The sequence below is a fragment of the Petromyzon marinus genome, unplaced genomic scaffold (assembly GCF_048934315.1).
Source record: "Petromyzon marinus isolate PM22_M1 ecotype Great Lakes invasive population unplaced genomic scaffold, UKy_Petmar_22M1.pri1.0 PM_Scaffold_66, whole genome shotgun sequence".
Lineage (NCBI taxonomy): Eukaryota > Metazoa > Chordata > Hyperoartia > Petromyzontiformes > Petromyzontidae > Petromyzon > Petromyzon marinus.
In genome coordinates, this window is record NW_027423673.1 from 194,256 (window position 1) to 209,255 (window position 15,000).

General features: G+C 54.9%; 1 protein-coding gene across 1 annotated transcript in view; it reads left to right on the forward strand.

Moving 5' to 3' along the window:
* The window catches only part of LOC116937063 (unconventional myosin-Va-like), a 200,352-nt gene that overhangs the window by 403 nt on the left and 184,949 nt on the right, over window positions 1-15,000 (forward strand). The gene's annotated exons all lie outside the window — the stretch shown is intronic.

Genomic DNA, 15,000 nt, shown 5'->3' on the forward strand with positions numbered 1-15,000 from the left:
TACCACCATCACCACCACCACCATCACCACCACCATCATCACCACCACCATCACCACCATCACCATCACCACCACCATCACCACCATCACCATCACCACCATCACCATCACCACCATCACCATCATCACCACCACCATCACCACCACCACCATCACCACCATCACCACCATCACCACCACCACCATCACCACCACCATCATCACCACCATCACCACCACCATCACCACCATCACCACCATCACCACCATCACCACCATCACAGTGTACAGTGCATCACCTTGTGCGGGTCATGTGTTCAGGGGATTCTCTGGATCCTTCGTCGCTGTGGTGATGATGCTGATGATGATGTTGATGATGATGTTGATGATGATGTTGATGATGATGCTGCTGCTGATGATGATGCTGCTGCTGCTGATGCTGCTGATGATGATGCTGCTGATGATGATGTTGATGATGCTGATGATGATGATGCTGCTGCTGATGATGATGCTGCTGCTGATGGTGATGATAATGCTGCTGATGATGCTGCTGCTGCTGCTGATGATGATGTTGATGATGATGCTGCTGCTGCTGCTGATGATGATGTTGATGATGATGCTGATGATGATGATGCTGCTGATGATGATGCTGCTGATGGTGATGATGCTGCTGATGATGTTGATGATGATGCTGATGATGATGATGCTGCTGATGATGATGCTGCTGATGGTGATGATGCTGCTGATGATGATGCTGCTGATGCTGCTGTTGATGGTGATGATGCTGCTGATGATGATGCTGCTGCTGATGCTTCTGATGATGATGCTGCTGCTGATGGTGATGATAATGCTGCTGATGATGCTGCTGCTGCTGATGCTGCTGCTGCTGATGCTGCTGATGCTGCTGCTGATGATGATGATGCTGCTGCTGCTGATGATAATGCTGCTGCTGCTGATGATAATGATGCTGCTGCTGATGATGCTGCTGATGATGCTGCTGATGATGCTGCTGCTGATGATGCTGCTGCTGCTGATGATGCTGCTACTGCTGATGATGCTGCTGCTGATGTTGCTGCTTATGATGATAATGCTGCTGATGATGATGATGATAATGCTGCTGCTGATGATGCTGCTGCTGATGATAATGATGCTGCTGCTGATGATGCTGCTGATGATGCTGCTGCTGATGATGCTGCTGCTGCTGCTGATGATGCTGCTGCTGATGATGATAATGCTGCTGATGATGATGCTGCTGCTGATGATGATGTTGATGATGATGATGCTGATGATGATGATGCTGCTGATGATGATGCTGCTGCTGCTGATGATGCTGCTGCTGATGATGATGCTGCTGCTGCTGATGATGATGCTGCTGCTGATGATGTTGCTGCTGCTGATGATGTTGCTGCTGCTGATGATGATGCTGCTGCTGATGATGTTGCTGCTGCTGATGATGTTGCTGCTGCTGATGATGATGTTGCTGCTGATGATGTTGCTGCTGCTGATGATGTTGCTGCTGCTGATAATGCTGCTACTGCTGATGTTGCTGCTGCTGATGATGCTGCTGCTGCTGATGTTGCTGCTGATGATGATAATGCTGCTGCTGCTGATAATGCTGCTGCTGCTGATGATGCTGCTGCTGATGATGATGCTGCTGCTGCTGATGATGATGATGCTGCTGCTGATGATGCTGCTGCTGCTGCTGATGATGTCGCTATGGAGACTCCCATCGCTTGATTGTTAAACGCGGGCCGGCGACGGACGAGTGGACTGGGGCGCGTTTCCAAAATGAGGGTAATCGACGCGTCGCTCGATATTTCCCTCGATCCGTGGACGAATCTCAAAATCCACGGCACCGTTCCGTAGCCACGGATGCGTCCTAGCGATCTGTGCAAACGGCGCTCGGATGAGACGCGCGGTTCGTTCGCGACGCGCGTTCGCGACGCGCGTTCGCGACGAACGAAGAGCCACTACCACCAGCGTCGCGCGCTCTACGCGGTACAGGCCAGAGGCAAATTGGTGATTTGATTGCGAATTGAAGGGGGAAGGGTGGGGGGTGGTGTTTTGCGTTGGTGGTGGTGGTGATGGTGGTGGTGGTGGTGATGGTGGTGGTGGTGATGGTGGTGGTGATGGTGGTGGTGGTGGTGGTGTTGTGATTGTGGTGGTGGTGATGGTGGTGATGGTGGTGATGGTGGTGATGGTGGTGGTGGTGATGGTGGTGCTACACAGGTGAGGAGGGGTGATGGTGGTGGTTGGGGTGATGGTGGTGTTGGTGGTGGAGGTGGTGGTGGTGGTGGAGGTGGTGGTGGTGGTGGTGGTGGAGGTAGTGGTGGTGGTGGTGGTGATGGTGGTGGTGGTGGTGGTGATGGTAGAGGTGGTGGTGGTGGTGGAGGTAGTGGTGGTGGTGGTGGAGGTGGTGGTGGTGGTGGTGGTGGAGGTAGTGGTGGTGGTGGTGGTGATGGTGGTGGTGGTGGTGGTGATGGTAGAGGTGGTGGTGGTGGTGGAGGTAGTGGTGGTGGTGGTGGAGGTGGTGGTGATGGTGGTGGTGGAGGTGGTGGTGATGGTGATGGTGGTGGTGATGGTGATGGTGGTGGTGATGGTAGAGGTGGTGGTGGTGGTGGGGGTGGGGGTGATGGTGGTGGTGGAGGTGGTGGTGATGGTGGTGGTGGAGGTGGTGGTGGTGGTGATGGTGGTGGTGATGGTGGTGGTTGAGGTGGTGGTGGTGGTGGAGGTGGTGGTGGTGGTGGAGGTGGTGGTGGTGGTGGTGGTGGAGGTGGTGGTGTGGTGGTGGTGGTGTTGGTGGTGGAGGTGGTGGTGGTGGTGGTGGTGGAGGTGGTGGTGGTGGTGGTGGTGTTGGTGGTGGTGGTGGGGGCAATTTTAGCGGTGAGAAAGCCGGGGCAGAGGTCGGGCTACGAGACGGGCGAGTCGGGGAGCAGTGAAGACGAAGATTTGGTGGGTTGGTGGCGAGCGAAGCGAATTACCCTTAATGTGGCAGTCGCCAATGGCGATGTCGCTGAGACTACGCCTAGGTAGGGGTGAGTGAGTGAGTGGGTGAGTGAGTGGGTGAGTGAGTGGGTGAGTGGGTGAGTGAGTGGGTGGGTGAGTGGGTGGGTGGGTGAGTGAGTGGGTGAGTGGGTGGGTGAGTGATTGGGTGGGTGAGTGGGTGAGTGAGTGGGTGGGTGAGTGAGTGGGTGAGTGAGTGAGAGGGTGAGTGGTGAGTCGGTGAGTGGGTGAGTGAGTGAGTGGGAGGGTGAGTGGGTGAATGAGTGAGTGGGTGGGTGAGTGGGTGAGTGAGAGAGTGGGTGAGTGAGTGAGTGGGTGAGTGAGTGAGTGGGTGAGTGAGTGAGTGGGTGGGTGAGTGGGTGGTTGAGTGAGTGGGTGAGTGAGTGGGTGGGTGGCTGAGTGGGTGAGTGGGTGGGTGAGTGAGTGGGTGGGTGGTTGTGTGAGTGAGTGAGTGGGTGGGTGGGTGAGTGAGTGGGTGAGTGGGTGGGTGAGTGAGTGGGTGAGTGGGTGGGTGGGTGAGTGAGTGGGTGGTTGAGTGACTGAGTGGGTGAGTGGGTGGGTGGGTGGGTGAGTGAGTGAGTGAGTGGGTGAGTGGGTGAGTGGGTGAGTGAGTGGGTGGGTGGGTGAGTGAGTGAGTGGGTGAGTGGGAGAGTGAGTAGGTGGGTGAGTGGGTGAGTGGGTGGGTAAGTGAGTGAGTGGGTGAGTGAGTGAGTGAGTGGGTGGTTAAGTGAGTGAGTGGGTGAGTGGTTGCGTGAGTGAGTGGGTGGTGAGTGAGTGAGTGGGTGGGTGAGTGGGTGGTTGAGTGGGTGGTTGAGTGGGTGGTTGAGTGAGTGGGTGAGTGGGTGGGTGGGTGAGCGGGTGGGTGAGGGAGTGAGTGGGTGGGTGGGTGAGTGAGTGAGTGGGTGGGTGAGTGAGTGGGTGGGTGAGTGGGTGAGTGGGTGGGTGGGTGAGTGGGTGGGTGGGTGGGTGAGTGGGTGAGTGGGTGGGTGAGTGGGTGAGTGGGTGGGTGAGTGGGTGAGTGAGTGAGTGGGTGAGTGAGTGAGTGGATGAATGGGTGGGTGAGTGGGTGAGTGGGTGGGTGAGTGGGTGAGTGGGTGGGTGAGTGGGTGAGTGAGTGGGTGAGTGAGTGGGTGAGTGAGTGGGTGGGTGAGTGGGTGAGTGGGTGAGTGGGTGGGTGAGTGGGTGAGTGGGTGGGTGAGTGGGTGAGTGAGTGGGTGAGTGAGTGGGTGAGTGAGTGGGTGAGTGAGTGGGTGGGTGAGTGGGTGAGTGGGTGAGTGGGTGGGTGAGTGGTTGAGTGAGTGGGTGAGTGGGTGAGTGAGTGGGTGAGTGGGTGGGTGAGTGGGTGAGTGGGTGGGTGAGTGGGTGAGTGGGTGGGTGAGTGAGTGGGTGAGTGAGTGAGTGGGTGGGTGAGTGGGTGAGTGGGTGAGTGGGTGGGTGAGTGGTTGAGTGAGTGGGTGAGTGGGTGGGTGGTGGGTGAGTGGGTGGGTGAGTGGGTGAGTGGGTGGGTGAGTGGGTGAGTGAGTGAGTGGGTGAGTGAGTGAGTGGATGAATGGGTGGGTGAGTGGGTGAGTGGGTGGGTGAGTGGGTGAGTGGGTGGGTGAGTGGGTGAGTGAGTGGGTGAGTGAGTGGGTGAGTGAGTGGGTGAGTGAGTGGGTGGGTGAGTGGGTGAGTGGGTGAGTGGGTGGGTGAGTGGGTGAGTGGGTGGGTGAGTGGGTGAGTGAGTGGGTGAGTGAGTGGGTGAGTGAGTGGGTGAGTGAGTGGGTGGGTGAGTGGTGAGTGGGTGAGTGGGTGGGTGAGTGGTTGAGTGAGTGGGTGAGTGGGTGAGTGAGTGGGTGAGTGGGTGGGTGAGTGGGTGAGTGAGTGGGTGAGTGGGTGGGTGAGTGGGTGAGTGGGTGGGTGAGTGGGTGAGTGGGTGGGTGAGTGAGTGGGTGAGTGAGTGGGTGGGTGAGTGGGTGAGTGGGTGAGTGGGTGAGTGGGTGGGTGAGTGGTTGAGTGAGTGGGTGAGTGGGTGAGTGAGTGGGTGAGTGGGTGGGTGAGTGGGTGAGTGAGTGGGTGAGTGGGTGGGTGAGTGGGTGAGTGGGTGGGTGAGTGGGTGAGTGGGTGGGTGAGTGAGTGGGTGAGTGAGTGGGTGGGTGAGTGGGTGAGTGAGTGGGTGAGTGGGTGAGTGGGTGGGTGAGTGAGTGAGTGGGTGGGTGAGTGGGTGAGTGGGTGAGTGGGTGAGTGGGTGGGTGAGTGGTTGAGTGAGTGGGTGAGTGGGTGAGTGAGTGGGTGAGTGGGTGGGTGAGTGGGTGAGTGAGTGGGTGGGTGAGTGGGTGAGTGGGTGGGTGAGTGGGTGAGTGGGTGGGTGAGTGAGTGGGTGAGTGAGTGGGTGGGTGAGTGGGTGAGTGGGTGAGTGGGTGAGTGGGTGAGTGGGTGGGTGAGTGGTTGAGTGAGTGGGTGAGTGGGTGAGTGAGTGGGTGAGTGGGTGGGTGAGTGGGTGAGTGAGTGGGTGAGTGGGTGGGTGAGTGGGTGAGTGGGTGGGTGAGTGGGTGAGTGGGTGGGTGAGTGAGTGGGTGAGTGAGTGGGTGGGTGAGTGGGTGAGTGAGTGGGTGAGTGGGTGAGTGGGTGGGTGAGTGGTTGAGTGAGTGAGTGGGTGAGTGGGTGAGTGGGTGAGTGGGTGGGTGAGTGGTTGAGTGAGTGGGTGAGTGGGTGAGTGAGTGGGTGAGTGGGTGGGTGAGTGGGTGAGTGGGTGGGTGAGTGAGTGGGTGGAGTGAGTGGGTGGGTGAGTGGGTGAGTGAGTGGGTGAGTGGGTGAGTGGGTGGGTGAGTGGTTGAGTGAGTGAGTGGGTGAGTGGGTGAGTGGGTGAGTGGGTGGGTGAGTGGTTGAGTGAGTGGGTGAGTGGGTGAGTGAGTGGGTGAGTGGGTGGGTGAGTGGGTGAGTGGGTGGGTGAGTGAGTGGGTGAGTGAGTGAGTGGGTGGGTGAGTGAGTGGGTGAGTGAGTGGGTGAGTGGGTGAGTGGGTGGGTGAGTGGGTGTGCAGTTGAGTGAGCCGTGTGAGTCGTCTGTCTCTGTGGGTCTCTGTGTGAGTCTGTGGGTCTCTGTGTGAATCTATGGGTCTCTGTGTGAGTCTGTGTGTCTCTGTGTGTGTCTCTGTGTGTCTCTGTGCGTCTCTGTGTGTCTCTCTGGCTCTCTGTGTGTCTCTGTGTGAGTCTGTGTGTCTCTGTGTGTCTCTCTGGCTCTCTGTGGGTCTCTGTGCGAGTCTGTGTGTCTCTGTGTGAGTCTGTGTGTCTCTGTGGGTCTCTGTGTGAGTCTGTGTGAGTCTGTGTGAGTCTGTGTGTCTCTGTGTGTCTCTGTGTGTCTCTGTGTGTCACGTGAATGTGAGCATGAGCATGTGAATGTGTCAGTGAACGGGTAAGCTTGTAAATCAGTCTGTGGATGGGTGAGTGGGTGGGTGAGTTAGTGTGGGGTGAGTGGGTGCTTGGGTGAGTGAGAGTGGGTGAGCAGATGAGTAAGTGGGTGAGTGTGTGGGTGAGTGGGTGGGTGAGTGGGTGAGTGTGTGGGTGAGTGGGTGGGTGAGTGGGTGAGTGGGTGGGTGAGTGAATGGGTGAGTGAGTGATGTGGGTGGGTGAGTGGGTGAGTGATTGAATGGGTGAGTGGGTGAGTGGGTGGGTGAGTGGGTGAGTGGGTGAGTGAGTGGGTGAGTGATTGGGTGGGTGAGTGAGTGATTGGGTGGGTGGGTGAGTGAGTGGGTGGGTGAGTGAGTGGGTGAGTGAGTGGGTGAGTAAGTGGGTGAGTGGGTGAGTGAGTGGGTGAGTGGGTGAGTGAGTGATTGGGTGGGTGAGTGAGTGGGTGAGTGAGTGAGTGGGTGGGTGGGTGAGTGGGTGAGTGGGTGGGTGCTAGAGGCTACCTAGGGGAGCTTTGTCTGTGTGTGACACTGCACTTGCCCCTACAGCCCTGCTAGAGGCTACCTCGGGGAGCTTTGTCTGTGTGTACATCATAGGCGGTGCTGCTACTCGCTCGTGACAGCACTTGCCCCTTAGATGCTACCCGGGGAGCTTTGTCTGTGTGTGTGAGTGTGTGTGTGTGTCTGTTGCGCGTGACCATCACATGATAATCTGGTTCAAGGTACATTGAACAGTGTGACTGTGTGTGTGACTGTGTGTGTGTCTGTGTGTGTGTCTGTGTGTGTCTGTGTGTGTCTGTGTGTGTCTCTGTGTGTGTCTGTGTGTGTGTATGTGTGTTTGTGTCTGTGTGTCTGTGTGTGTGACTGTGTGTGTGACTGTGTGTGTGTCTGTGTGTGTCTCTGTGTGTGTCTGTGTGTGTGTATGTGTGTGTCTGTGTGTGTCTCTGTGTGTGTCTGTGTGTGTGTATGTGTGTGACTGTGTGTGTGTGTGCCTGTGTGTGTGTCTGTGTGTCTGTGTGTGTGTGAGTGTTGTAGTGTCTGTGAGTGTTTTAGTGTGTGTGAGTGTTTTAGTGTGTGTGTGTATGTGTGTGAGTGTGTTAGTGTGTATGTGTGTGAGTGTGTGTGTTAATGTGTGTGAGTGTGTCTGTGTGTGTCTGTGCGCGTGACCATCACATGATAATCTGGTTCAAGGTACATTGAACAGTGTGACTGTGTGTGTGACTGTGTGTGTGTCTGTGTGGGTGTCTGTGACCTGGTCAAGGCCTATGATACCATCAGTAGGCCTGGGCTCTGGGTCGTTCTTCGTGCTTTTGGAGTACCTGACCCTCTGCTCACGATCATTAAGGACCTTCATGATGGTGAGCGGGCCCGGGTAAAACTACGTGGCCGGGAGTCAGAGCCATTCCCTGTACACCTTGGGGTGCGACAGGGATGTCCTCTTGCTCCCACATTATTTAACATCTATTTTGACCACGTAGTTCGTGAAGCCTTCAATAGCTGTACCGGGGGAATCTCCATATGGTACAGATATAATGGGAGGCTAATCGATGCCCGGGTGCGGTCAAGGGATGGCTCCCTATTGCTCAACCACGTTATGTATGCTGATGACTTGGTAATAGCTGCTCAGTCAGAGGAGGAGTTGGAGACGCTGCTGCTGAGACTGGAGCGTGCCACTAAGAGGTGGGGCCTTACCATCAGCCCCACCAAAACTAAGCACCTGCCTGGGTATTTTGTACCATCGGACACTCCACCCCCACAACTCCCAATCGGTGATGGGGCAGTTGTGGAGAGAGTGGAGAGTTTCCCATACCTGGGCAGTGTGCTTATGACTGGCTCCAGTTTAACAGCAGAGGTCTCACTCCGAATCAGTCGAGCGGCAATATCTTTTCATCGGTTGCGTAACGCTGTGTGGAAGCTACCTGGTCTGTCGCTCCGCACTAAGCTTCAGGTCTTCTCGGCCACGGTCATTCCCTCCCTTCTCTACGCTTGCGAAACGTGGACCCCCCTAATGGAACATCTTCGCCGGTTAGAAACATTTAGGCTGACCTGCCTACGATCCATCCTGGGTTTAACCAGACTGGATTGTGTGAGGAGCTCACAAATCCTTGAAAGATCTGGGCAGGGTCCCATCGGTGAGCTCCTCCGGCAGGCAAGGCTGCGATGGCTGGGTCATGTAGCCCGCATGCCCAGCCACCGCATGCCGAAACAGCTTTTGTTTGGCCGGATTGAGGGGGCTAAGCGGGCGCGGCACGGGCTAGAGAAGAGATGGAGTGAGGTGGTACAGGAGGACGTGGAGCTGAGTGGACTTGCCGATGACTGGTACCAGCGGTGTCAAGATCGGCCTCTGTGGAGGAGGCTCGTGAAGGATGCTACTGGGCAGTTGGAGGCAGTCGCCCTCCAACAACAACGGAGGGCGGAGGAGCGACGCTCACAACAGCGAGCGGAGCGCCGGGTGGCTAAAGCACAGCAGGTTGGCACAGTAGGGGGCACAGGTGGTGCATCAGCCAGTCATCTCAGTCAGTCGACCCGTGGCACCTGGGTCTGCCCCGTGACCTCCTGCCAGCGGGCGTTCGACACTTCACGTGGCCTCAGGGTGCACATAGCCTGGCACAAGCGTCGTGGTGACGTCACCGCCACTTAGTGGCGAATGGCGGTTGTTGTTGTTGTTGTGTCTGTGTGTGTGTCTGTGTGTGTCTCTGTGCGTGTGTCTGTGTGTGTCTCTGTGTGTGTGTCACTGTGTGTGTCTGTGTGTGTCTCTGTGTGTGTGTCTGTGTGTGTCTCTGTGTGTGTGTCACTGTGTGTGTCTGTGTGTGTCTCTGTGTGTGACTGTGTGTGTGACTGTGTGTGTGTCTGTGTGTGTCTGTGTGTGTCTCTGTGTGTGTCTGTGTGTGTGTCTGTGTGTGTGTGACTGTGTGTGTGTCTGTGTGTGTGTCTGTGTGTGTCTCTGTGTGTGTGTCTGTGTGACTGTGTGTGTGTGTGTCTGTGTGTGTGTATGTGTGACTGTGTGTGTCTGTGTGTGTGTCTTTGTGTATGTCTCTGTGTGTGTCTGTGTGTGTATGTGTGTATGTAAGTGTGTGACTGTGTGTGTGACTGTGTGTGATTGTGTGTGTGTCTGTGTGTGTCTGTGTGTGTATGTGTGTATGTAAGTGTGTGACTGTGTGTGTGTCTGTGTGTGTGACTGTGTGTGTGACTGTGTGTGTGTCTGTGTGTGTCTGTGTGTGTCTCTGTGTGTGTCTGTGTGTGTGTCTGTGTGTGTATGTGTGTTTGTGTCTCTGTGTGTGTGTCTGTGTGTGTGTCTGTGTGTATGTCTCTGTGTGTGTCTGTGTGTGTATGTAAGTGTGTGTCTGTGTGTGTGTCTGTGTGTGTGACTGTGTGTGTGTCTGTGTGTGTGTCTGTGTGTGTGTGTATGTGTGTGTGTGTATGTAAGTGTGTGACTGTGTGTGTGACTGTGTGTCTATGTGTGTCTGTGTGTGTGTCTGTGTGTGTGTGTATGTGTGTGACTGTGTGTGTGTGTCTGTGTGTGTGTGTATGTGTGTATGTGTGTGTGTGTGTGTCTGTGTGTATGTGTGTGTATATGTGTCTGTGTGTGTGTCTGTGTGTCTGTGTGTATGTCTCTGTGTGTGTCTGTGTGTGTATGTAAGTGTGTGTCTGTGTGTGTGTGTCTGTGTGTGTGTCTGTGTGTGTGTCTGTGTGTATGTCTCTGTGTGTGTCTGTGTGTGTATGTGTGTGTCTGTGTGTGTGTGTGTGTCTGTGTGTGTGTGAGTGTAGTAGTGTCTGTGAGTGTTTTAGTGTGTGTGAGTGTTTTAGTGTGTGTGAGTGTGTGTATGTGTGTGAGTGTGTTAGTGTGTATGTGAGTGTGTGTGTTAATGTGTGTGAGTGTGTTAGTGTGTATGTGTGTGTGTTAGTGCGTGTGAGTGTGTGTTAGTGAGTGTGTTAGAGTGTGTGTTAGTGTCTATGTGTATGAGTATGTGTGTGAGTGTGTGTGTGTGTTAATGTGTGTGTGTTAATGTGTGTGAGTGTTAGTGTGTATGTGTGTGTGTTATTGTCTATGTGTGTGTGTGTGTGTTAGTGTCTGTGTGTGTGTTAGTGTGCATGTGTGTTAGTGTGCATGTGTGTTAGTGCGTGTGAGTGTGCGTTAGTGTGTGTGAGTGTGTGTGAGTGTGTTAGTGTCCATGTGTGTGAGTGTGTTAGTGTCTATGTGTGTGAGTGTGTTAGTGTCTATGTGTGTGAGTGTGTGAGTGTCTATTGTGTATGTTTGTGTGTTAGTGTGTGTGTGTTAGTGTGTGTTAGTGAGTGTGTGTGTTAGTGAGTGTGTTAGTGTGTGTTAGTGGGTTTGAGTGTGTTAGTGTCTATGCGTGTGAGTGTGTGTGTTAGTGAGTGTGTTAGTGTGTGTGTTAGTGAGTGTGTGAGTGTGTTAGTGTTAGAGTGTGTGTTAGTGTGTTAGTGAGTGTTAGTGAGTGTGTTCGTGTGTGTGTTAGTGAGTGTGTGAGTGTTAGTGTGTGTGAGTGTGTTAGTGTGTGTGCTAGTGAGTGTGTGAGTGTTAGTGTGTGTGAATGTGTTAGTGTGTGTGTGTCTGTGTGTCTGTGGTAGTGTAGCGGTTAGCGCTACGCTGCGCTATGAACCTGGCGACCCGGGTTCGATTCCCGCTCACGGCCAACACTAGTGACGATTATCTGGACCGGTCCTGGGCCTCCCCTAGGTCGACTCAACCTCAAATGAGTACCTGGTGCGGTGTATAAGCATTGCCACTAGGGAGACAAAGGCGGTCGGGCGTGGTGCTGGCCACCCACCCCCTCGTGTACCGTTCCGGCCTTCATAGGTGCTCGCTAACAGCACTTGCCCCTACAGTCTGTTAAGGCTATACGGGGGATCTTTGTCTTTTTTGTTAGTGAGTGTGTGAGTGTTAGTGTGTGTGAATGTGTTAGTGTCTATGTGTGTGAGTGTGTTAGTGTCTATGTGTGTGAGTGTGGGATGGGTTCGTGATGGACGTGTCAGAGACACTGAGATCCTGGTTTCAAACCCGGGTTTGTAAGGCAGTGCGCTAGGCGCTACAACCACTACCGCTCCCCATACAGACACACACAGACACACACTCACACAGACACACACACAGAGACACACAACAACAACCGCCATTCGCCACTAAGTGGCGGTGACGTCACCACGACGCTTGTGCCAGGCTATGTGCACCCTGAGGCCACGTGAAGTGTCGAACGCCCGCTGGCAGGAGGTCACGGGGCAGACCCAGGTGCCACGGGTCGACTGACTGAGATGACTGGCTGATGCACCACCTGTGCCCCCTACTGTGCCAACCTGCTGTGCTTTAGCCACCCGGCGCTCCGCTCGTTGTTCTGAGCGTCGCTCCTCCGCCGTCCGTTGATGTTGGAGGGCGACTGCCTCCAACTTCCCAGTAGCGTCCTTCACGAGCCTCCTCCACAGAGGCCGATCTTGACACCGCTGGTACCGGTCATCGGCAAGTCCACGCAGCTCCACGTCCTCCTGTACCACATCAATCCATCTCTTCCCTAGCCCATGCCGTGCCTATTTAGCCCCCTCGATCCAGCCGAACAAAAGCTGTTTCGGCATGCGGTGGCTGGGTATGCGGGCTACGTGACCCAGCCATCGCAGCCTTGCCTGCCGGAGGAGCTCACCGATGGGACCTTGCCCAGATCTTTCAAGGATTTGTGAGCTCCTCACACAATCCAGTCTGGTTAAACCCAGGATGGATCGTAGGCAGGCCAGCCTAAATGTTTCCAACCGGCGAAGATGCTCCATCAAGGGGGTCCACGTTTCGCAAGTGTAGAGAAGAGAGGGAATGACTGTGGCCAAGAAGACCTGAAGCTTAGTGCGGAGCGACAGACCAGGTAGCTTCCACACAGCGTTATGCAACCGATGAAAAGATATTGCCACTCGACTGATTCGGAGTGAGATCTTCGCTGTTAAACTGGAGCCGGTCATAAGCACACTGCCCAGGTATGGGAAACTCTCCACTCTCTCCACAACTGCCCCATCACCGATTGGGATTTGTGGGGGTGGACCTAGGCAGGTGCTTAGTTTTGGTGGGGCTGATGGTAAGGCCCCATCTCTGAGTGGCACGCTCCAGTCTCAGCAGCAACGTCTCCAAATCCTCCTCTGAATGAGCAGCTATTACCAAATCATCGGAATACATAACGTGGTTGATCAATAGGGAGCCATCCCTTGACCGCACCCGGGCATCGATCAGCCCCCCATTATGTCTGTACCAAATGGAGATTCCCCCGGTACAGCTATTGAAGGCTTCACAAACTACGTGGTCAAAATAGATGTTAAATAATGCGGGAGCCAGAGGACATCCCTGTCGCACCCCAAGGTGTACAGGGAATGGCTCTGACTCCAGGCCACGTAGTTTTACCCGGGCCCGCTCACATCATGAAGGTCCTTAATGATCGTTAGCAGAGGGTCAGGTACTCCAAAAGCACGAAGAACAACCCAGAGCCCAGGCCTACTGTTGGTATCATAGGCCTCGACCAGGTCAATAAAGCAGAGATATAGGTTTTGTTGGAATTCCCTACACCTCTGCTGTAGCAGACGGACAGAAAATATGGCATCTGTGCAGGACCGCCCTTTCCTGAAACCGCATTGGGACTCCGCAAGCCTCTCTTCAGCGTGCCTGGCAAGGCGATGTTGAATAATCCTTGCCAGGACCTTTCCCGGCACACTGAGGAGTGAGATGCCTCTGTAGTTGTTACAGTCTGTGCGGTCCCCCTTCTGAAAGAGGGGGACCACCAGGGCATCCTTCCAATCCTGTGGAACCCGTCCAGTGGTCCAGACTGTTGTTACGATGTCATATAGGGCAGTCTGTGCACAAACGCCACCTTCCCTCAGCATTTCACTTGGGAGATCATCTCTGCCCGCTGCCTTTCCTGGTCTCAAACTCCGGATTGCCTTCAGTACTTCCTCAACAGATGGCACCTCAGCCAGCCACTCACAGGGGGTGACTTCTCCCAATATTTGAGGCACCGCAGCCTCAGCAGGGTCATCCTCACTTTGTGCCACGATGTTTTCCTGGCTGAGGGATTTTCCCTCCCCCAGGACCTCAAAGAAATGCTCAGCAAATCTGCAAACCTGTTCCTGGGGGTCGGAGATTGGATCACCATTTTTTCCCCTAATGATGGTAATAGGTGTGGCGCTGCAGGTTACTTTTTTGATCGAGTTAAATAGAGATTTGTGATCGTGGGCCAATGAGGCAGATTCCATCTCCTCAGCAACCCGCGACCACCACCCATCCTTGCAGCGCCTCATGGCTCTCCGAACCTCCGAGCGAAGGCTGCGGTAAGCCTCCTCATTCGCTGACGTAAAATTCTGTAGCCGATGACAGTGGGCCTGTCGCTTTTTCTCAACCATCTTGAACACCTCCTCCGTCAGCCAGGGTCTCTGGGGAGGTCTGGACCGCGTACCAAAAGCAGCCATTGCAGCTGCATGAGTCACAGTCCTAAACCTCGCCCATTTACCCTCGACATCAGGAGGAGTGGGGGACGATGCCAACCCCAGCCGCAGGCGATGATGAAATTCTCGCTTGCAACTTTCATCGGATAACTGAGACCAGGCCACTTTTGGTTGGAATGGGGTCCTGGGTGTACACCCACCACCGGAGTGGAAGAATGGCAGGCGCATCTTACAGATGACAAGTCGATGGTCTGAGGGCAGATCAGCTCCACGGTAGGTCCTGGTGTCAAGGACATGGGCTCGCATCAGCTGGTCCGTCACTATGTAGTCCAGCAGATGTTCTTGCTTGGACCCGGCATGCATCCATGATGTTGTGTGGATGCGCCGATGCTGGAACAGCGTGTTGGTAATTACAAGCCCATGGGCTGCACAAAAATCTAGCAGCCTCCTACCGTTGTTATTGAGCTGATCCGGCCCATGCCCTCCAATCACTCCAGACCAGGTGCCAGCATCATGACCAACTCGGACATTGAAGTCACCCAACAAGATGACTCTATCCCGAGGGGCCACTTTAGCCAGCACCTGTCACAGGAGGTCATAGAAGGCATCTGACTCGTCGGCTTTGCCTGCATCCCTCCACGGATGTTCGTCTTCGGTGGGGGTATAAGTAACCACGACCACCACTCCTCGCCTCCGGTTGATGAGAAGGCGAGCCCAAAGTAGCCCGGGGCTTACAGCTTCCCACACCTCACCGCCATGCTCCCACGCCTCCTTCATTATCTTGTTCAGAAGAAGAGCCACACCCTGTTGTTTGGCAGTCTGCTGCCCCGAGTAGAAGACTGTCCACCCCTCATGGTAGCAGGAGCCAGAACCGGTCCACCGGACCTCCTGAATGCCACAGAGATCCAGGCAGTACCGGTCCAGCTCCCGACAGAGGAGTGGCAGCCTCTCCTCCGCAGTGTGCGTTCGAACATTCCACGTGGCCACCCGTAGTGGCTTTTCGTTGTTTCTGGAGGAGCCCCGAGGGTAGAGATTCAATCTCCTGGCTCCGCCAATTGGGGTTTGGCCAGGAGACGTCATAGACGCCTGTCCCCCCGGGGCCTCCGGCACAAGCTTATTAGTTACATATTTCAGTTTAACTCGTGGTTTAGTGGTAATTAATTGAAGGTGGAGGGGTTACCAGCCCCTCGCACCCGTCCAGAGCCCCCGTTTA